Below are 24,466 nucleotides of genomic sequence, written 5' to 3'. Positions count from 1 at the left end.
TAAACATTTGTCATTTTTAACTATCCTGCAGGTTAAAATGGTGCTGAACCCCATTAATTTCGGCTCCGGGGAACCCCAGCTTTCGGAGATACCTCCGTAGGGGGAGCCGGTAGCCACTCTGGGGTTCACATTATGGCTGCTTTTCAAAGCATGCGGGCCAATCGGAAGTCGTGACGTCACCCAGTGCAGCTTCCTATTGGCCCATGTAACCGGGGGCTTTAAACTGCCGAAAACTGCAGAGAGATACCGGCACCCCCTTTTTGGAGGTAAGTATCTCCGGAAGCAGGGGGTCCCCGGAGCTGAAATTAATGGGGTTCAGCTCCGGGGACCCCCTGCTTCAACCTGTATTGAAAAAGGGGGAGGGGTGGGGGTGAAAAGACTTGGATTGCTCTTTTAAAAACCACTAGTAGATGTTACAATGTAATAGCTGTTCAGGATGACAAAGGTTAAACCCATCACTGTCATCAGGTCAGAGTTCAACTAGCAATGGTACTAGGTGGGCTGGAGTACAATTACTTTATTTGGCTGTTTCACTTCCCCCCCCCCCCCCTCTAATGAAAAAGGTGATCAAAAAGTACCTTTTATAAAATGATTACAGTTTTTTGAGCTCTGTAAAAATGAGATCTAAAGAGCCCTTTATGATTCCCCCCCACCCCCTTCCTATCAAGAAGGTCTTCACATTAAACACATTAACACTACTTTTTGTCTGAAGACCTGTTGACCACTGACTCAGTCTGACTGCAGTCCGACGTGCGAGACTCTTACAGGCTTCAGCAAACTTGTGGGGGATGTTGGAATGAAATTGACATGGGAAATAATGCCATTAAAAACCCCGAATACTGTGATGTTTCTGCAAACTTGTGACCTAATAAAAATAACAAAAAAAAAAAAAGTCAATCCGAACATGAAAAGAAATTCACATTTGCAAATGTTTTTATGACGCAGGAAAGCCCCTCGAGTCTCCCCACTCCCGGTTTGTGTCATGGATTTAAGGCCATTGTTTAGGTTGACTTGTACACAATTGTGATCAGTTTAGGCAACTTTCTTTGAGACTTCAGAAGCTCTGAGGAAGAGCGCCCGTTTCCGGCATTCCAGGCGTGCACGCACGCGCGACTTAGTAGACATGTTTGAAAGAGTTTGCAAAACCTCGCTCTAAACTCTATAACCGTAAAGGGTTTCGGTCACGTGCTGCCAGGGATAGGCACATGGACAAAAGGGATATGTGTGCAGGAGACACACAGAAAGATCCCCACTAGGGCGCACCGCAGACCTGAGTGGTATTAGATCCTGGTCTATAAATGCGCTAGACATACAACATATAAACTTTATTAATACTTAAAAATAATTCTTAAAAACCCGGAAGCTACTAATGTTGCTAAGATGTCAAGTCTCTCAGTAAACCAAAAGGTATACCTTGTGGTATGCCACTAATCACTGATAGTGTGTGGGTGGCCTCCCGCGGGATACCGTTATTCATATACCGGTCAACACTTAGTGCAGAAAAAAAATCCTATCATTTTTATCACTTTATTCAGAATAGTAGCAGAGTTCTTAGAGTAGCTTCATATTAAACGTAACATAATTCACGTGGAGTCAGACAGATTCAGCGTGATCATCTATGTGCATACGCACCCATGCATGTGTCGAGGTGGTATGGTTGTCTAAACACTGGCATCATATCTACATAATACATATCAAGAGTATTCCTCACTCCTATACCCACAGAATAGGGGCATTCCTATACCAACATCTATGGGACCAGCCTCCAACTAGTCATCACTATCTATTCACCAACATTGAGTAACTTACTCATGTATACCTAGCCTATTACTGATTACCCTCTTTACAAAATATGGCATATATAAAGGTATATTAATACCTCATCCAAAGGGATTTTCTAAGAGGAGTATCAGTGATTAGTGGCATACCACAAGGTATACCTTTTGGTTTACTGAGAGACTTGACATCTTAGCAACATTAGTAGCTTCCGGGTTTTTAAGAATTATTTTTAAGTATTAATAAAGTTTATATGTTGTATGTCTAGCGCATTTATAGACCAGGATCTAATACCACTCAGGTCTGCGGTGCGCCCTAGTGGGGATCTTTCTGTGTGTCTCCTGCACACATATCCCTTTTGTCTTAGTAGACATGTTGCAACGGTTTAAAGGGATTTTCTTCTAAACGGGCTTTTAAAATGATGTTTTGCTCTTTAAATGTAGCTGGACGTTGTCGCTTTGAATACATCACAACTGAAATGACTGCTTTCATCTCCACTTATCCTGGAGTGCATTGCAAGGATACCTACGAGACAAGGGGCTAAAGCAGGGGTGGGCAACTCCAGTCGTCAATGGCCAGCAGGTCAGGGTTTCAGGATATCCCTGCTTCAGCACAAGTGGTGCAGTCTTTGAGCCACCTTAAGCAGGAGTATCCTGAAAACCTGACCTGTTTGTGGCCCTTGAGTTGCCCTCCCTTGGACTAAAGAGACAATCCTTCCTAGGATCAAAGTGAACTAATTTGAGCGACATGTTTAAGGGGTCTCGTAAGTTATTGATACCCTTTTTTTAACCAAATCTGACACCTATAAGTATTTTTAATAGGCTTGGGAGGTGGTTCATCTCCTCTGGCTGCTCCCTTGTGTGTGAGGTCACTGTATGATCAGCGAGGGTCTGTACAGCCTGAGCCCCCATCCCCCACTTCCCCTTTATTAGTTCTCTGATAAGGACAGGGATAAGGGGAAAGAAAACCCTTGATTGACAAACACATCCCCGTTGAGAGGCCCCTAAGAAATTAAACTGCCTGACTATGGGATTCAGTGTCAGAGGGGTTAGGTGCAGCAGGCGGATTTCCAAATTTGCCGCCCCTAGGCCCTTGCCTGTGTCTGCCGCCTTCTTGGTGCCGCCCTCCTGCTCCTTTGGAATCCCGGCGTCAAATGATGCACCGGCGTCAGCAACGAGACGTACGGCGGTGCGTTGCCATGGAAATGAGACGGCATGTGACGTCGCGGTGGGGGTGTCCGCAGCGTCATTTGACTCCGGGATTCCAAAGGAACAGGAGGGCGGCACCAAGGAGGCGGCGGACACAGGCAAGTACCTTCCCATTAGGTCCGGTAGGCCCGAGAGCGCGGCAAAATGATATGGGGGCGGAAGTCTTTGCCGCCTTAGGCCTCGATAGATTATGCACCGATAAAAGGAAAACACAAAGTATTGCGGCGGGAGGAGATAATGACTCTTGTTAAGTGGAAGGGCATTTACAAGTAAACAATGGGCATTACGCAATAAAAGAATGCTGCAGAAATGAGGTATTAAACCATGAGTCTAGTTCAGACAACATCCTGTTATATTCTTCTTATTAAATATAATGGTAAAGTTGCAGGAAGGGTCAAAGCGTTAAATGCTCGGGCAGCCAATGAAACCTTTTTTTCAGATGTGTTAAGTTCCTGACAACATGAGTCAGTCTCTCCATTAGAACGATACGCCAGACTGGTGTTTTTTTCACCTAAAAATCCTGTGTCGGTGGAGAATCCTATTTTTATGTTGTGCATGTAGCTGTCGTTAATAAGTGAGTCATGGGCTTTTATGCATTTCAATCCTTCATCAATTGGCCAACCAAACACATCTTGTTACAAGGGTCAAAAGGCGGCTTCATACACATAAGAACTATTGGAGACCATATTTCTGGAAGGACATATATAGGAGATCGTGCAAAGAAGGGTTACTAAACCGGTGCAAGATCAACATCATAAGACTAAAGGACCTTCATATGTGCTGCTTAGAGGTTAGAAGGGAGAGATGGTCATAATGATCATAATTAGTGAGAAGGAGCGGCTCAGTGAGTAAAAGACACTGACCTGGCACTGAGTCTGAAGCAGGGGAGTCTGGTTCAATTCCCGGTGTCTGCTCCTTGTGACCTTGGCCAAGTCACTTTATCTCCCTGCGCCTCAGGCACCAAAAACCATAGGTTGTAAGCTCCACGGGGCAGGGACCTGTGCCTGCAAAATGTCTCTGTAAAGCGCTACGTAAAACTAGCAGCGCCATACAAGAACATACTATTATTATTGATAAGTGAATGAATTATCTTGTTGTGCCTGGACTACTGCAACCTTCTCCTAGTTGGCATTCCACCTGTTTGCACTTTCCAACTCCAATATACAGTATCCAAAATGCTGCTGCCAGACTCTACTAAAGGGGTGGGGAACGTCAGGCCCGAGGGCTGTATAAGGCCCTCGAAATCATTTGGTCTGGCCCTGCTAAGGCAACTGCTATAACCGGGTCGCGCTAATTTTTAAAAAAATGGCCACCGCACGCCCGATCGGGAGGTGGTGGTGTGAGGCGCCGGCAGCCCTACACGATCCCCAGCAGCCACCATACTAGCCCCAGCAATCCCCCAGCAGCCACCGTACTTACCCCGCAGCATTCCCCACACTTCCCCCATGCTTCTCCAGCAGTTCCCCCCGCACTTACCCCAGCATCTGCCCTACACTATACCCCCAGCAGCAGCAGCAACTACCAGAGGTAGGGTGGCGGGGTTCTGTGTGCCTACATGCCTGCTGTGTGCCTGCCTGTCTGTGTCTGTATGGCCCGCGAACAATGTTATAAATATCCAAATGGCCCTTGGCAGAAAAAAGGTTCCCCACCCCTGCTCTACTACCTCACACACCGCTCACTCACTCTGTTGCTCCACTATACAAATCCCTGCACTGGCTTCCCATATCTTTTAGAATCCAAATATAAAACCCTAGCACTGACTTGCAAAGCTCTCAACTACGCTGCCTCCTTTGCATCTCGGCGCTCATCCCCAAATATATCCCTAAGCGCCCATTACATCTGCCTTCTCTCCCACCTTATTACCTCCTCTCACTCCCGCCTACAAGATTTCTCCCCCAGCTTTCAAGACATTTAAAAACTCCCTGAAATCTCACCTTTTCAATGAAGTCTATCTGGCATACCTCCAACATCCATCTTCCGACCTCCCCCACCCCTCCAACCCTATGGGGACCAGCTGTGCGGATGGACCAATCTCCACGCTATCTTAACACCCATTTACATCCACACCCGAAACCTTAATGGGGTCAGCTGTGCGACTGGACCATACTCTGTCACACAATAAGTAGCACCTTACCATTTTGTTTCAACACTGTCCCTTACTCCCTCTATATTGTAAACTCTCAGGAGCAGGGCCCTCGTTCCTTTTTGTATTTGTTTGCACACAATCAAAACAAAGTATCTCAAGAGCCGAGGGTTCTCCAGGTACGTCCATTACATTGGCGTCTTCGTATGAGAATCGCTGGTAATCGTTGGTAAAAGTGGCACATGGTTACCGCGGGTTACACATTTTCCATTGTTACTTCTTCATTACACATGTGTGCTATCTTCACTGTGCATATAATAAAAAGTATTATAGCGTACATCCATAATACACACTGGAGATTGCAGAGGTGGGCAACTCCAGTCGTCAAGAGCCACCTGAACACCTGACCTGTTGGTGGGCCTTGAGGACTGGAGTTGCCCAGCCTTGCTGTAGAACAAAAGTTCCGGTCGTAAGGGAAGGTGTTACATGGATGAATGTACCTAGCTTTATGGGTTTTAAAAGCCAATTGTACACCAGTCAGGAAATGTTATCTAGTGTTCAATTTAGATAGATGGTGACAAATGAGAACACGGCGTTTGTAAGGAAGGAAACTGTAAATGCTTTAACTCCTAAACTCGACAGATGTTGTAGTGCTGCGAGCTGCGCATAATGTGGTGAAACCACAGATTCTTTTTTTCAGGTTTACAGGAATCATATGTGCAGCGTGGGCACAAGCGACACTCGTTGGAAGTTGCATATTCAATGAAGTGAGGACAAGCTAAAAATGCAGTTAAAAACGGCAGTGCCTTTTTTTTTTTGTATTGTATTTATTTCTGTAAAAGATCTCTCTGCCCTTTCCAACACTGGTTTTCATTTCAAAATCCGATTCCCCGTTCTGGAGATACACGCGTTTGAAATATTAGTGTCGCCGTAGCCTAGTGCAGTCAGACTGGTTACCGTGAACCTCCGACTCCCGAGATGAATCCAAGCTTTTATTAGTATGACCTTATTATTTGTAAAGCGCAGACATATTCCGCAACGCGGTACAATGGGGTTACAGAGATTTGATTGCGACATAAACCTTCCTATACAGGTTAGTACAAACATGCACAGATACAAAGAGGTAATGAGGGCCCTGTTCGTGAGAGCTTCCAATGAAGAGACATGATTTTTAACACCAAAGAATACATAGGATATGCTCAGGGTGCCAGATACTAACATCATACTCGTATAGGCTTCAGGGTGGGGTTGTTGTGTTAAAGCGGCGATCGCACCCAGTCGATTTGTTTCTTAGACTTTAATTATTATAATTTTTGGGGGGAAGTGTTGGGACCGGGGAATCCGTTAGAGCCGAACTGCGCTGTTTTTAGCTCCTGGTTCTCAAAATACGTTGACTACGTTTCTGGTGTTAAAGTTTCTGTTTGGGAAATATAAAGGCCACCGAATCCCATGGGACAATAGGAGACCACCACGTCATTGGTGTGTGTTGGGAGGGGGGGTGACATTATGGCCTCCTCTTGGACAATACCAGATGTCATCTTAGAATTTACAGCTAGAACATCGGCAATCAAAACAAAGTATCTCAAGAGCCGAGGGTTCTCCAGGTACGTTCATTACGTTGGCGTCTTCGTATGAGAATCGCTGGTAATCGTTGGTAAAAGTGGCACATGGTACCGCGGGTTACACATTTTCCATTGTTACTTTTTCATTAAACATAAGAAAAGGGTGGTGGATTCCTGAAATAGCCTCCCAACAGAGGTGATATACCCTCCCAACAGAGGTGATATACCCTCCCAACAGAGGTGATATACCCTCCCAACAGATGTGATTTACCCTCCCAACAGAGGTGATATACCCTCCCAACAGAGGGGATATACCCTCCCGACAGAGGTGATATACCCTCCCGACAGAGGTGATATACCCTCCCGACAGAGGTGATATACCCTCCCGACAGAGGTGGTATACCCTCCCGACAGAGGTGGAATAGCCTCCCGACAGAGGTGGAATAGCCTCCCGACAGAGGTGGAATAGCCTCCCGACAGAGGTGGAATAGCCTCCCGACAGAGGTGGAATAGCCTCCCGACAGAGGTGGAATAGCCTCCCGACAGAGGTGGAATAGCCTCCCGACAGAGGTGGAATAGCCTCCCGACAGAGGTGGAATAGCCTCCCGACAGAGGTGGAATAGCCTCCCGACAGAGGTGGAATAGCCTCCCGACAGAGGTGGAATAGCCTCCCGACAGAGGTGGAATAGCCTCCCGACAGAGGTGGAATAGCCTCCCGACAGAGGTGGAATAGCCTCCCGACAGAGGTGATATACCCTCCCGACAGAGGTGATATACCCTCCCGACAGAGGTGATATACCCTCCCGACAGAGGTGATTTACCCTCCCGACAGAGGTGGAATAGCCTCCCGACAGAGGTGGAATAGCCTTCCAACAGAGGTGATATACCCTCCCAACAGAGGTGGACTAGCCTCCCAACAGAGGTGGACTAGCCTCCCAACAGAGGTGGACTAGCCTCCCAACAGAGGTGGACTAGCCTCCCAACAGAGGTGGTATTGGCTAATACAGTGATGGGATAAAAAAATGCTTGTGATAGACATAATGCTATCCTCAATATGAAAGAAAGCCAAGGATCACATTATATCTGAGGTTTTACAGCAGGTGGTAAAATGGGTGTACTATAGGTGGGCCAATTGTAGGCGAGCCAGTGGTTCTTATGTGCTGTCAAATGATGTCTCTGAAGACTTGTTCTAGGTAGAGGCGCAAAATGTTAGTTTTTCACAATAGTTCCTAATAACAGGGGGCGGGGGGGGAGAGAAGTCCTTTCTTCTGAATACAAAACACACAAACTTTCACAGTATTCTCAAATGTTGCTGAGAGCCGCAAATGTATGTCAATATTCCAGTTCTCTCTTAATTCCATGCTCTCTCTTTCTCTCTCTCTTTCTCTCTCTCTTTCTCCCTCTCTCTTCCGCTCTTTCTCCCCTGCTCTCTCTTTCTCCCTCGTCTCTTTCTCTCCTCCCCCTCTGTCTTTCTCACTCCCTCCCCCTCTCTCTTTCTCCCTCCCTCCCCCTCTCTCTTTCTCACTCCCTCCCCCTCTATCTTTCTCACTCCCTCCCCCCTTCCTCTTTCTCACTCCCTCCCCCTGTCTCTCTCTCGCAAAGCCACCAAGATCAGCAGTCGCCCATACAGCGTAAATGAACAGGAAAATACGGAGCAATTGCAAACCTGAACTCACATGGCAGCCCAATGTTTAGAAAAATCTGAAGTTCTTTATTGGATCCTATACAAACGATGAAAAAAGCCCACGAAAACCCTCCCGCGCGTTTCGCACCAGTACGGTGCTTTCTCAAAGAATGAGCCCGTGCAGCAAGACTTTCTGTCGGGGACAGTGTCTGCCGCGATGGAGCTGCGGGGAGGTTCATGCTTCAGAATGGGACACCAATAGCGTTAATCCTTCAGTGCCACAACCACCGCGGTCGCGTGGCTGCGGCACTGAAAACGGAAAGCTTTGCTACATCTGTACATTGTTTGTTTTTTTTAAAGGTTTTTTTGGTCTCTGCCTGTGGATGCCCCTTGGACATCCGTATAAATGGCATGTGTTGAAAAGCATTGTGGGCCACCATGATGAGGACTCTGCCAAGCTCGGTTTCCGAAGAGGTGGGAAAATCAAAACAAGACCATAAAATCAGAGTGCACTTAGCTAAACGAACACTAATAATCTTTGTGCTGGGTGTTTTCCTGTTTGATAATGCGATGACAGATTTCTTTTTGCTGGTGTTTTAACTTCTAGGAAATGCAGTGTTTTATTAGGTCTTTGCATTGACACTTGGGTTTCATTGGAGATAAAGACTAATTGCACTCATTTGTTACCATCAATTTAGAATCCACTTTTCTCGATCCTTTTAATTTTTTAAACTCCTGTGGCCAAAGGGGTTTGCAGTATACTGAGTGAGGTTAAAAATGGCCTTTTCACCAGGTATTCCAATACTTTATTTTTTTATTTACTGCTTTTGATTGACAGATATCTGAAGTCCCACGCTACATCAGGTAAAAGGGAACCAAATGGTACCTGTGGTCTTCACTTGGAACGACAAGGTTATTCTCTGTGTACTCTGCTACAAGGAGGCCCACACCAAATGTTCAGTCATTCTTTTAAATATTCTCTTACAAAGGAATATATTTTTTATTGCTGTAGAAATAGCACCCATTACGATCGCTTTCATCAACATATGTAAAAGACTAAAAGACATGAAGGGGATATTGCACTTCTAGTGCAAAGATCGTGACACCCTGTAAGTCTGTGATACCACCGATTCCAAACGTGATTCCGTCTGACTGGCTGTGAAACTTGAAGCTAATGAGTGAGACTTCACAGACTTGCACTTATGCCTCTTTAAAGCCAACAAAACATTGTGGTTTAATTGTAGATCCTGTGTAGCTCACAACGCAAAACATCTTCGAAGGGGGGGTGGTTGTGGTGAAGGCATTTAGAGTTTCCATCCTAACCGTTAAAGACGTAATCCCTCCATTGTCCCCTTTTCTATATATTTTTTTGTTAATTTAATATTTTGTTAAGCAAATAAAAACACCACTTGTGCGCACATTCACATCTCAGGTCTGCAACCCTGCCTTTTGCCATTTTGCCTTGGCATACAATGCTTCAACTGCAGCCAGGGATTCTGGGTAATGACATTCAAATGCGCACCGAGTGTGTCACTCTGGGCTTCTTAACCATTTTACATGGACCGCTATTCGATTATGCTGCGGCCATAGTGCGTGCACGCCTGTCGCCGCGGCGATCTGTGGACTCAAATGATGTGCACGATACATGAATTTGTTCGGCGCACGCTATGTCCGCAGCATTACACAGCTTTTCAGCACAGCCTGGGTTAAAGTGCAGAGCCAGTAAACCTATTCAGACATCTGTTTCCACCTTTTGGGTCTCATCAGTGTGAGGCTGGTTATACTGGCTTTGCAAAATATTGAATCCAGGGGGCCTATGCTTAATGTAGCACAGTTTAACAGGTTGCATGCTGCGTTCTCTGCTGGCTCTGAATCATCCAGTTGACCATAATACCTTTTCTATGGCACTTCCTGATTCTCTCGACTCCTTTCTATCTTGCTCTCCCTTCCATATTACAGTGGTAAGGGGACCAACCGTGATGTACAAATTCTGTAGCATACAACAGCAGACAAAAAAGTCAACAATACAGTAAATATTACACTGGTGGCTAAGGACATCTCTGCTCAATAGAGCGAACCATTTTTAAAAGGAAGAGAGGCATGGAAATGCAAGGTGTAATGTGGGCAAGGTGCAGTGCAGAGAGCCATTTGGTATAGTACCCACTGACTTCTATGCACTCCCTATTTACTCTTCTATAAAACAAGTAAAGACATGCCTGTGGACAAACCTTACATACCATACATGGCGTTGCCATGGTGACGGGCGTCAAATGACGCCGGGTGACGTCACGTGACCCCACGGCATCATTTGACGCCTGTCACTGGCGATGCGTCGCCCAACGCCGGCTGAATAAAATAAGTGAGTTACAGAGGCCTCGCGCTGCCCCCCCCGGCATTTAATTTAAATGCCATGGGGAAGAACGTGGGGCCTCTGCAACCGCCGTCCCCCCCCCCCCGCCCCGAAAAAAATTATTGTGTCCCCAGTTTTTAAAAGGCTTTGCAAAACTGAGACTTCATGGTGGAAATTTGCCTTTTTTTTTTTTTTGTGTTTGAAATGTTTCACCCCTTAAAAAGCTCTGGCCAAACGTTTCCCGAAAAACCTAATTTTGGGGGGAAAATGTATTATAAAAATGTTGCGACTGCGTTCTGTTCTGGCGCATCTCTCACCTTCAGCTCTCTTGGCATTGAGTGACTTGTGCTGGTAATCACATGGAGAAGAATGATTGGTTGCACCTCTGTTTCCTCTTACGTTGGCGCCCCGTTCATTTTTAGCTACTCGTGGTCCCCCTGCTTCCAGAGATGATTACCTGCGTAGGTAGGTATCCCTCTGCTTTTCAAAGCTCCGCTCTGCATGGGCCAATAGGTGAGCGGCCACGGAGCAGGAGCAGCCACGGACGCCCCTTACGGGGGTATGTATTTCTGCAAGCAGGGGGTTCCTGGAGCTTATATTAATTGGGGTCCGCTCCCGGGATCCCATGCTTCAATCCTGTGTGGGAAAAAAAAAAATTGAAATAAATAAAATGTGCTTTGACTGCCTCTAAAACAGAACTTAGAAACTTTAATGTTGGACTCTGCAAGTAAGGTTTGACATGTGGTTTTCTAGCCCGGATTACACTACTCGTCACATCTGCTTGCATCTTTTCTTAGTTCCTTTTTGTGATGGGCCGCACCCATCTTCAGAAACACCCTAAAACTTGCACTTTCCAAACTCATATATTGTATTTTAAGGCGTTTATTTTTTATTTTTGTTAACCTTCCTCCTCAAACCAGGTCCCATTTTTTGCTGTTACAATGGAAGATGAGGGAGTTTTTAGATCCTAAGGGGCGTTTACTAAAATTGGGAGAATTCCCCTCGTCACCCTTAGTGAAACAGAACTGTAACATTGTACAGAGGGTTGTTTCCTTTTCTTTGTATCAATATACTTATAGGTAATTTGTTCCATGTACATTAGCTTTGAGGAGAGATGGAACCCTTATGAATTTAAGAAAAAAACATTTTTTTTTACCTAAACTGGGTCATTGTATTACTAGTGGCAGAGAGAACTTCAGGGAGAGAACTTTGCAATTGGCATTCTCCTTAATTCACATATTAAAGCTGCAAACCAAGCGATATCCTACATGTTTATGTTTAGATATATATATATATATATATATATATATATATATATATATATATATATATATATATATATATATATAATAAATAAATCCATTCTGTGCTTGTAGCATTTAAAGAAAAAAAAATACAATTGCTTTTTAATGTCTAATAATGTAACAAGACTTTTTTGTTTCTATAGCAACCATTTACAAAGTCACATCCCCTTCCTCTTCTGAAACAGGCTCTGGCACACCCCTTTTTTGAGCCCTTCCCTCCCTCTCTAGCAATGCACCAATTGTATCTAGTGACTGCCTAGTCACATGATCTTCCCCACAGAACTGACAGCCATTTAGTGAACCCCCGAGCCGAATCTTCACCGGTCGATCACAGGGGAACGGATCAATCTGCAAGTTAGCTAATTACTTATTGTGTGGATTGTATTGATGCGCATATTAAAGATAATTTTATTTATTTATTTTTTAAACGGCAGCTTGGATTGCTGCTTTAAAGGTCCGTTATGTGTTATTGTATTTAACAATAAAGTCGGTGTATTTTTGCTCCTGAGTCGTGTGAAGAAGCCTTGCCCTGCTTAATGAACAATGTTTTCTTTATTTCCTTTTCTGGAACTCCATGGAGAGATTAATCAAATATTTTTTTGTTCAATTGTTAGATTTTTCATCGTCTGTTAATCCAAAGAAAATATTTTGCTGTTACTGCTTCAAGTGCATATAGGACAGCGTCTAGGGGAATAAATCACTTTATACTTTGATTTACTATAATTTTCTTAATAAAAATAAATAAATATGTAATGGCAGCGATTGTGATTTTCTCAACACTTCTTCTGGAATCTTTGCTGTGTTATTTCCTCTATGCAGCACTTGACAAAAACAGCCTGCATTATATAGCCTATAATGATCTCATTATTCAGCCGATTTTTGCATTCACTCGTTGATGACATCGCCATTAAAACAGGTAGTGAATGTGTTAAAACCCTGTGGGATTGGATTATAATTTGAGTGCATGTTGCTATGTGGAACCGCACCTTCAAACAAACAGGAATGTTTGGGAGAGAAGCACGTGTGCGCATTCTGTAAGCGGCGCACATGATATGGAGGCCGATCTGAAGGATGTTATCTAACAATAATTCAACCTCCACCAGAAATTTAAAGCGGAAACATCTGCTGCTGGTGGTTTTTAATTTTTATTTATTTTTAACGTACCTCAACCGGAGATGATCCCTGTTCCCTCGGCATTCTGGGAACCCCCACAGTTCCTGATCACATAACCCGTTTGTCCCACCAGCAAAAGTACTTACTCGGTGGACACACAATGGTCCCCGGCGTCGAGGTTCACTACTGTGACCAATAAGAAGTTGCCCCCCTATCTGGAGATGGGGTGGCAACTTGCAACTATCTATTAAATGTCCCCTTACAAAACTGGCACAAACAAAAACTACAGATATCTTGGAAACTAGGGGGTTCCCGAAAGGTCAGCGGACCACGGATCTGTTTGGGAGGACCCACCCGGTTCGTGTTCCAGAATACTCTGCTTGTCTAATGCGATGACTGCAATATCCATTTTTATCTGATTCCATCCGCCATGTTGTTTTATGCCAGACATATTTTCAGAGGAATTTTCTCCCGTTAAAAAAAATAAAGCACCTTTAGGAGGGGCCTGCTGGAAAGTGGAGGGGATGCCCCTTTTCAAAAGGAGAAAAGAAATGGCCGCCGAGGAGATCCCACCTTTTAAGCATTGCCTCCATTCTTCATTAACTTCCTTCTAACTCTGCCATGAGCAGAGCAGGGTTGGAGTCCTCTGTTAAGTGTGGCCTTAAAAGTAGCACCTGCATTGCAACGTGACGCGTTGTAGTTTACGCTCCGGCAGGCTTTGGTGACCACCGACAAGAGGGGAAATCCTCGGCGGCAGAGGAGAGTCCCGTTCTCAAAAGTGGGACCCAACGTTGGGTCGTCCAGACCCCTTGTTCTGCTGGGCTCGCCCTTGCCTCAAAAGGAGAAAAAAAGGACGCAGTCTCCCGCCGCTCAGGACCCCCCGGGTTCAGGCCTCAATTCTACCCCTGCTCAACAACACGGGGACCCAGGTGAAGACTTTAGTCCTTGGCCACGGTCAAGCTGTTGCAAAGCTGGTAAACCTAACTTGCAGTGCGAAACAGCTGCTCATAATGCTACAGGAAGTGTGGCGTGGCCAAGTGTTTTTAACAGCAACTTTCTATGTTAAAGTGTTTACTGAACCTTCCAAAAATAAGTGGCAGGGTAATGAACTGCCTCTTCTGTATCCTTTCCGTTACACGGTGTCCACTTTGGCCTTCCTTGCTTTATACTGAAATGCCAAATGCTGTGATCCCACTTCAGCCATTGTAACCAATTGTTGACAGTTTGGCAGTTAACTCTGAGCTATTTCATAATCACCGTCTCCAAGTCTGTACGGGGGGGGACTGCTGGCTGAACACAGAGCTGGAAAAGGAAATGACTAATGTGAACCTTCTATCACTCAACTCCCCCTTTCTTTTTTTGGTGTGACTCTTCCTCCTCACTTCCATGCCCGGCTCTGGGAGTGTGCGTCTCACAATGGGAAGGCCGCCCCGATCACTCCCAAGCTCCGTTTCCTTGTAGACTTCGACTACAACACAAAAATCTTCACATAAAGAATGTACTGGCTCTCCTTTGGTCTTGCAAAAAAAAAAAAAATCAATCTACATTTATTCTGAATAAATGAATTCAGAGTTCAGTCCACCCACAATAAAGGGTGGACTTTAGTGTTTCCCTGGACTAGGCCTTGTCTTACCCCTTAGGCCCCAGCTAGGCCCTGAGTCACAACCAGCTGAGTATTGTAGGGAAGGCCCCAGATAGGGACACTTTCCCATTAGCACATAGAGATGCTGTTGTACTGGTGACCGGACGGCCACGCAGTGCCCTGCGGTCTGGGACCAGGCCACAGGCCACAGAGACATTAGGCGAGACACTCCAGCTGGAGCTCGCCTCACGGAGCGGATTGGGACGCGTAAGGAGTGATTAGTGTCAGAGGCCCCACGTCGTGGGACCTGACTGATCCCTTTGTTTCATCAAGCTGCACCTGGGTACAGGAGTGCCCAGGAAGGTATAATTGCACAAACGGTTCACAGGGGTAGCACTACCTCATACATTGGATGCGACTGACATTGGTTATTGGTGCCACCGCACCCGCTGTACTTTGGGGGCATTATCCAGTGTTGTGGCTATTGGGTATACCCTGGGAGTTACCGTTGCTATCGTTTATGGTTATTACATGTGTGTTCAGTGAATACTCGATATATACCTTGTGTGTGTATTCATTACTGTATTAGTTCCTGTGTGGGGTTATCCCGCCAACGCTGGGATCCCTCATAGGTGGAGGCGCTGCACTAAAGGAGAAAGAGCTCACCCCAGGCTCCCACTGGCGGAGGCTTAGGCCTCCTGTGGGCAACAAGTACCGCAGCACGCGTAGTCGCCCGTGTAGTTTCCCTTGGGCATAGGGAAAGGGGGCTACATTCGTTTTGCACATCTCTATTGGTTATTATTTGTTGTTTGTACTCCCTATATTTTAGATGCTGTGTATACTTTTACAGTGAATGCTTATTGTGCTTTGTAAGAGAAACTTGTAATTATCACAATGTATCTATATATATATCTCTGACTTGCTGTAAAATAATACAGAAGTGGTCAAAGTTGGTTAAAAAAAAAAGTAGTGGTTCTGTGTCTGATTTAAAAAACAAAAACACTGCACAATCTTAACTTCTAAAGTCTTAGAACCTTTTTTTTTGTTTTATTTTGTATTGCGGTATTCACAAATCAGAGGCATGAAGCGGTCAGCTTTCCCACCCGTGTTATATGGGAATCTTGTAAAATCTTCATTATCCTTAGACTTGTCCTCGTACATGACGTACGTACACGGGCACTTGCTCGTTTCCTAGGGGCAGATCGGGCTTTTGGCACCGACGGCCTGTCTGATCCAAACAGAAATGGAGTTCCCCTCACTTGAGTTTCTGGGGGCCCGAGTACGATACGTGGTCGCTCCAGGAGGCGGGCGTGTGCCGCGGAAGTTTTAGCACAAAATAAAAATTTGAAGGTTTTTTTGTTTTGTTTTTAAATTATTATAGAAATCCCCTTTTCTTTAAGAAGATGGAGTTGTAACTCTTTGCTATTTTTTTAATTTTTTTACATTTTATTCCATCGTGTGTGAAATTTAAATAAGCTGTACTTCCCCTCCCCCAACACGCCCTGACACGGTCACAGGTCACCCTATTCCGTAGGAACAACACCTGACTTGGCAGCGAATTAATTGTGCTCGTGATGTCATCTTACTCCGTGCCGGGTGCATGATCTCATAGAATGGATGCATTTTTTATTTTTTTTTGCTTTTAGCAACATATGTATTTTCACATAGTAAAAAAAACTCTGCCACACTTTTTGCCCATCCCGTACATGGTGGAGTAAGTAGCCAAATTATAAATCGAATGCGTCAACTGAATCTACATCTTATGTATGAATAGGGTGTTCCCCACATGGGATTCCTGGAAGTTAGAAGACCAAAGCAGAGCTTAAATCCCTCTCCGTTCCAGAAACCACGTTATGACGTCACTGAATTAGCTGTGACCCTAAGCTAACTTTTTCCTAGTGCAGTTGTGTGCTCAGCTAAGTACCACCAATGATATCAATTACATTACTTCCTAATTGTTTTAAAAGCCTCTTGGCAGTCTAGCAATGTATGTAGTGTGTGTAAGAAATCATTCATTTCTAAACATCTCAAAACTAGACTGAGATTCCCACGTATATTTAAGCTGCTGCCGCTACCAGGAACTGACCCTACACCATGGTTTATATTATTGCTAAAAAAAAAAATGATGAGCGTGAACGTGGGAAAAATGCATTTTTCTTCTGTTAAAATTCATAAATGTAATTTTTTTTTAACAGAAGAAAAATGCATTTTCCCCCCTGATTTTTTATAGACTGTATTAAATAAGCTGGATAGAGCGGCATAAGAGAGGGCCGCCAAGGGCCCGACGTCCACCCAGCTCGTGAACAGAGTTTGAGTAATATAAGGAGGTTTAATCATATGGCCAAGCATCCCAGGTTTTGTTGAATTTGTCTAGTTGTTGTTTTAATCGAGCTGATAGAAGTTCAATCAACCGGACTTCCCTGATTCTGGTGAGGACCATCTCCCTGTTGTGGATTAGTTTTTATCCATTTTGCCACTATTGAACGGCGGGCTGCCATTAGAACGAAAGATGTTAATTTTTTGGTCTGGTGGGGGAGACCTTCTATAGGCTTACCCAGCAGAAACGACACTGGGTCCAGTGGGACCTCCACCTCACTTATCTCCTCCACCATGACTCGGATCATATCCCAAAAAGGGCCCAACACGGGAAGGGTCTCCCTGCTGGCCGCATCCCCTCCAACAGAGGTCTGACAGGCCAGGGAAGGCCTGGCTCAGCCTACTCGGGGTGAGGTACCAGTGGAATAAAATTGTATAGATGTTTTCCTTGATGGTGGTACAAATTGAGGTTTTGGTTGCGGCATCCCAGATATCCTCCCAGTCTTCTCTATCTATTTCTATATTGAGGTCTGCAGTCCACTTAAGCATATAGCTATGGTTGACGGGTATCAGGGAGCGTGCTAGTCCCATATAAATCCCTGAGATCAGACCCTTCCGATATGCTCCTACTGCACATATATTTTCAAAGTTAGAGGGGTTTTCAAACTTGGAGTTGTGGGAGATCGTTGTTAAGAAGTGTCTGATCTGGAGGAAAGCGAACAGGGGGAGACCCCCAGGGGCATATTTTTCCTGCGCTTCGGAGAATTTCATAAGCTGACCTTTGATTAGCAGATCGGACGCTTTTGTTATATTGGCTGCTTTGAACAGTCTGAAGTCCCTGGGATCACAACCCGGAGGGAAGTCCGGATTGCCAAACAGGGGGGTTAATGTTGAAGGGGAAGATGATAGGCCATATTTAGTTCTTGTTTTTGACCATATCCCCCATGTACATCTCATCGTTCCCAGGCCCATCCTGCCCGGCGTTGTCTCTCTAACCCCCCCCCCCCCTCCGCCCAGAAAAGGGACGGGAGAGAGAGGGGAGAGATGTAGGAGGCTTCAATCTCCAACCAGCTGCTAGACGCTGGGTCATTATTCCAAGTGGCAGCCTGTTTTAGGTGGGCTGCAAGGTAGTATTTGGAAATATCTGGTACTCCCAGACCTCCACTCTCTCTTGGTGCCATCATAACGATTTTGCCACTCTTGGCTTTTTCCCATTCCAGATAAATTGGAGAATATTATTTTGGATATTTTTGAGTTCAGTTCCTGGGACCTGGACTGGGAGTGTTTGGAATAAATACAGAATTCTGGGGAGGATATTCATTTTTACTGAAGCAACTCTACCCAGCCAGGAGATATGATATTCGTTCCAGCTCTGTAGGTCTCCTTTAATTTTTGCAAATAGTGGGGGGAAGTTATGCTTAAACAATATCTCCTATGAGTTCGTAATTTTAATTCCGAGGTATCGAATATAGATGGAGTTCCATTTATAGATGAAATTAATTTGTAGGAGTTTTACCTCGGATGGTGTCAGGGATAAATTTAGGGCTCCAGATTTGTCATTATTAATCAGGGATAAATTTAGGGCTCCAGATTTGTCATTATTAATCAGGGATAAATTTAGAGCTTCAGGTTTATCATTATTAAGCTGGCTTTTTTTTTATATTGTTTGGCAAAGTCTAATCTGGCCTTTCTATTCTTGAGGCTTATAAATGGTTTGCAACTTGTGGTGAACCCTCTGTATTTGCTCTCGTGAAGTCTTCTCTTTATGGTATGCTTGGATAATGATATGCCTACCTCTTGGAGAGTGTTCTTCACTTGACTGGATGTTGTGAAGGGGTTTTTCTTTACCATGGAAAGGATCCTACGATCATCCACCACTGTTGTCTTCCGTGGATGTCCAGGCCTTTTTGTGTTGCAGAGCTCACCAGTGCGTTCTTTTTTTCTCAGAATGTACCAAACTGTTGATTTGGCCACTCCCAATGTTCCTGCTATCTCTCTGATGGATTCTTTTTTTTTTTTGCAGCCTAAGGATGCCCTGTTTCACTTGCATTGAGAGCTCCTTTGACCGCATGTTGTGAGCTCACAGTAACAGCTTCCAAATGGAATGCCACACCTGAAATCAACTCCAGACCTTTTACCTGCTTTAATTTTTGATGAAATAACGAAGAAATAGCCCACACCTGTCCATGAAATATCTTTTGAGTCAATTGTCCAATTACTTTTGGTCCTTTGAAAAAGAGGAAACTACATATTAAAGTGATGTAATTCCTAAACACATCCTCCAATTTGGATGTGCATACCCTCAAATTAAAGCTGATAGACTGCACTTTAAGCCCATATTATTTAACTGTAACTTGAATTTATTTTGGTAAACACCCGAAATAACAAAACTTGTATCTGTGTCCAATTATTTCCGGACCTAACTGTATTTCTTTCCCTTCCGTCTCACCCCCTCTCACTCTCTCCCGCCTCGCATGTATTTCTCTCCCCTGCATCTCACTCTTACTCCCTTTTCCTCATTCACTCCCTCTCTCCCTCCGTCATGTCAATTACCCCACGCTCACTCGTTCCCTCCCCCCTCACACAATTCTCCCCACAAGATATATACCAGAAAACTTCCCACCCCAATGCAAAAAAACTTCCCCCAAATACATACAAAAAAATTCCCACCCCCAAATATATACAACCTTCCCCACCCCCCCAAATGCATACAAAAAACCCACCTACCCAATACATATACATTTTTTTTACATATAACCCCCCATACATGCACACCATATAAATAAAACAACCCTCCCCAATACATATAAAAAATACCCCAACCCATTTAAAAATACCCCCAAGCCTCCCAATATATATAAAAATTCCCCCAAGCCCCCCCAATACATATAAAAATACCCCCAAGCCCCCCAATACATTTAAAAATACCCCCAAGCACTCCAATATATATATAAATACCCCCAAGCCCCCCAATACATATAAAAATACCCCCAAGCACTCCAATACATATAAAAATTCCCCCAAGCCCCCTATACATGTAAAAATACCCCCAAGCACTCCAATATATATAAAAATTCCCCCAAGTCCCCCAATACATATAAAAATTCCCCCAAGCCCCCCAATACATTTAAAAATACCCCCAAGCACTCCAATATATATATACAAATACCCCCAAGCCCCCCAATACATATAAAAATACCCCCAATACATATAAAAATACAGACTTACCTTGGGTTAGGCCAGGCCGGTGTCTGCGGGGGTCCGCTGGCTGGGGGGAATCGGCCGGCTGGCACTGCACATTTTCACCCAACCTCCGGCCAGGACCTGCTGCTGGTTGCGGCCGGGCCCCAACTCTCAGCTGCCTATAAGCCTCTTCCTTTCTCTGCCCCACGCCGCTGAGCTTCCGCCGCCGGCGCGCGATGGGGATTTCTGACGTCAGCGCACCGGAAGTAAGCTTGACGCAGCTTCCGGCGTGCCGTGCGCTGACGTCAGAGAGTTGTGCGCCAGCAGTGGAAGCTCGGCGGCGTGGGGCAGGCAAAGGAAGTGGCTTATAGGCAGCTGAGTCGGGGCCCGGCCGCGACCAGCAGCAGGTCCTGGCCAGAGGTAGGGGGAAATGTGCAGTGCCGGCCGACCGGGCCCCCCTCAGCCAGCGGGCCCGGGACACCAACCCCGGCAGACCCCCCCTGTTGGCGGCCCTGGGCAGGTAGTTGGAGGGTATGAGATTTTGACTGCGCCTCCCTAAACATTTAGTGCCAAATTTCCTCCCTCAATTGCAGGCACCACTGGCACTGAAAAGATTAACCTGAGTGTTATCATGTCACCGTGCTAGCTCACGCCTGAATGGCTTTGCACGCACACGATGTGACACAGCTTCTGCAACTCACTGATAAGTTTCTATGTACGGCCAGTACGTAAACAGTGGAGTTGTTGCCAGTTTTGCCCTGTTATTGACTTTTAGATTGCATATCCCATTAATAATAAAAAATATACTTGCTGCTGATAAGTTGTGGGGATTTACCCTTTCCTTGCCAAAGAGACTTGCAGTGCGCAGTGGTTGACTTGTAATTCTATTCTGTATTCTCCTTTGACCACGTGCAAGGCAATCGTATGTTCTCAACCCATTTTTTGCAGGGTCTTGTGATTGATTGTTTTTGCATATACAATATTGTAGTTATAGGAAGTACATTCATAATTGCATACCTTTATTTTAATATAAACAATGGACATTTGCAGAAACTCGTGATCGTCTGTCTTTGGGGGGTGGGGAGGCGTGGATGGACCACTCTTTGTTGTTTGAGAGATTTGCAAAAGTTTCGAAATCAATTCAATCCCCTTGTTGATCCCCTGTAACAGACACGGTAAGAAAGTGTTGGCCGGGAGGGTTATTTGATCAACTTTGTCTCACTAAAAATGGTTTTGAATGTTTTTTTGTCTGTGTTGCCCAATTTACTTATGTAGTCATTTAGAAATATTTGGAGCTGGGATATACGGGGGGAGGAGGGGGAGGGAAAGTCTCTAAGTAAAGGACCATATCGATCGAAAACTTCCTGGTTTGGGAGGTTCTCAAGAAAACGCTTTTCCATCTGGTTTAATTGCATGAAGCACTTTCACATTAACAACGCCGTTACCTTGTATTAGAGATATGGGTTGGTCCCATTCACTGTCGGGGGTTGGGGGGGGGGGGTATGTAACACATGGCTTTGCCCCTGGGGCAGATAAGGGGTTAGGTGACACAAGCATGATGTGTCACCATGACCTTCCCTGCTCTTGCCCCTACAGTATTCTGTAACTCTCCCATTACTCCATTTAGATTGTAAGCTCTGTTGGGCAGGGACTTTGCACATTATCTCCCCTGTATTGTAATATTCTGTAAAGCGCTGCGTATATTGGTGTGCTACAAAAAAGCATATACAGATGTAGCAACAAGACTATATAAAGGCTTTCCGGCACCGGGTTAAGCCCAGCTTCCCTGGTGCCAGACGATTTATGCTGCGGAGGATCCGAACCACAAGCATGGACTCCAACAGCACCACCGTGGTATACTCCGGCGCTGCAGACGTTTGCTTTTTCGGCCGCAGCTGTGGAGATTGTAATTCTTGCTACATCTAAGTAGGGTTGCCAGGTGGCTTTTCCAAAAATACTGGCCGCAATAGTTAAAGATGCCTCCCGGCTCCATGCGGTTTCCTCTTCTCTCCTTGGCCCCATCCCCAGGCTCCTGACACCTCCTCATTATTGGCAGCATTACCCAGCAGCAGCCAATCAGGACGGAGGGAGCTGCCCAGCTCCCTAGCAACAACCCTGCTCTCTCCTTGCTAGGGGGAAATCCCGTGCCCCCCCCAAGCCGATCAGGTCACTATGTCCAGAGAGGTAATACCAGACACATACGTGTCCAGTATTACCTCTATTTTTTTTTACTGGACTGTGTGTCCAAATACAGGACAGTCCGGTTCAATACTGAACACCTGGCAACCCTACCTGTAAGTACATACGGTACATGCACACCCACACACAGTTCATACAGGACAAGCACCCAGACTGTTCTAGAGCCCGTTTCACGCCAGCGTTCCTAACTAACCTGTATTAAAACTCTTCAGTAGTAGCCAATACAAGCAGCCTATATATCTGATGCCATTCTGTTGACAACCTGCTTGTCTGCTGTTGGCTCGTTCTGTGTAGGCCCCTCACCTTCCCCTCAAGCGAGCGAGCGCAAAGTAATTACCTCGCGAGCATCGAAACCTTGAATGAGCTGCATGCAGGGCTATTTATTTTGTGCTACAACACTGGCCCATGAGAGGAGGTCATTGTTCCCTCTTCGGCCAAATGAGGCGGCTCCGGAGGTGTTTTCCCACAGGAGCCAACAGTGAGCTTTAGTGAGGACTACGCGCCGTGACGTCAGGGCCTGACACCAGGGAACAATCAACCCCCATAGTAGCTCACACTGTGCTGGACTGGCTTAGGGAACCGTGATGCTTTATACATCGAGCAGGTTTAACCTCATCCATGCCAGTTTACAGATCTGCAAATACTGAGTGTATTTAAAATAGCACAGTGACTCCCAACCTTTCTTATTTTTTGCAGTCGATTGCAATGTGTTGCAGGGACCACTGGCAGGATTGGAGTTTAAGTTGAGCTTTTGCTGCTTCTAAATTGTGTATTTTTCTTAATTTAAGTTTCAATGATATAATATCTAAATTTAACCATGAATGAGAGTTGGAAGATGTGGGCCTGAAAAAATAATAATTTTAATATAAAAATTTTGACTTGTACCTCTATTAAAGCCCATGGAAGAGCTGATGCCAAAAATCCGGGGCAACGGACCCAAATCCAGTGACATTTGACAGGTCTGTAAATTTGGGGGGGCACGCTTGGCTAAATGATAACACTTTATGAGAATCTGTGCAGTATCATTTATAAAAAACAGTATTGTTTTTGGAATGAAAGCCATTGAAATAAAAAGGTCATGTGGAAATGACAAACTGGCTACACCCCTCAGCAGTTCACATAATGTTTTCCTATTGTGTGTGTGTGTGTGTGTGTGTGTGTGTGTGTGTGTGTGTGTGTGTGTGTGTGTGTGTGTGTGTCGTTCAACAATGTATAAAGACTTTAGAATTCTAGTCAATAAGGCACAGGCAGAATGTACATTATCCACAAAAATGCATCAGTCTTGAAGCATTTTGTACCACAAAGTCAGAATTAATCTTTATAAACTGGTGCTAGCACTTTAATTACTTTGCGGCCCTGGAGCTTAACCGTGCGCTGTTAAGTGAGAAGGACCCCACCCCCTCCCCACCCCGGAGCTGAAAATAGCACCGTCCAACTCAGAGGTTTCCCACTAAAAAAAGAAAAAGTGGGGGGGGGGGGGGGGGGGGAGTGCAGCATATTTACACTGTCCCACTTAAATGAAAGAAATAATGATCCTCATAACCGCTTGTCCACTGTCCATGAAGACATTTCCTTAATGCTTCAAGGTCCCAGAAGTAGTGGTTTGCATTTGATGGCAATAGCTACACCTGTAACCCGTCCTGTTATGTTTTTACCGGTTTGCTTTGTTTTCTCGGCATGTGGCATCTCCACTTCCTTTTTTTTTTTTTTTTAATTGCTGAATTTTTTATGACTGCTAATTTGTTGCCTCACAATTATGCTGGGAATTGAAAACAAATGCTTTCCTTTTTCTGTTGATGATTTAGTGTACCATACTTCGTCTCACCATGTGAGTTACTAAGGTGCTGTTCAGCTGCAGACCTACATTTGTCCATGGATCCTTTGCCGACCTCTATTCTTGATCAGAGCCACGGATTCCCCACAATGAGGTTCCTAGACTCAGGCTTCTTTTTCTTCGTCCGTCGATTGTTTATTTCCTTGTTGACCTGTTGGATCCTCTACCCCAGGGGTCCTCAAGTCCCGTCCCCTTTCCCCTCCACCCCCCCCCACACCCCCTAAACGGGTCAGGTTTTCAGTATATCCAAGTCTGATTGAGCCACCTGTGCTGAAGCTGGGATATCCTGAAAACTTGACCTGTTGGGGGCTTGAGGACTGGAGTTGAGCCCC

General features: G+C 45.1%; 1 protein-coding gene across 6 annotated transcripts in view; it reads left to right on the top strand.

The window, feature by feature from the left end:
• Positions 1-24,466, top strand: part of GRK4 (G protein-coupled receptor kinase 4) — a 186,055-nt gene that overhangs the window by 19,737 nt on the left and 141,852 nt on the right. The window contains exon 2 of one of the 6 annotated variants that reach the window (XM_075570334.1): positions 23,197-23,259. The exons of the other annotated variants lie outside the window; for them this stretch is intronic. The gene's annotated coding sequence lies outside the window, so the exon portion shown is untranslated. The remainder of the gene's footprint in view (positions 1-23,196; positions 23,260-24,466) is intronic. 6 annotated transcript variants of the gene reach the window in all.

This window comes from Ascaphus truei, chromosome 1 (assembly GCF_040206685.1).
Source record: "Ascaphus truei isolate aAscTru1 chromosome 1, aAscTru1.hap1, whole genome shotgun sequence".
In the NCBI taxonomy this organism is placed as follows: Eukaryota; Metazoa; Chordata; class Amphibia; order Anura; family Ascaphidae; genus Ascaphus; species Ascaphus truei.
Note: the sequence above shows the minus strand (reverse complement) of the source record. Positions and strands in the feature narration are given on the sequence as shown.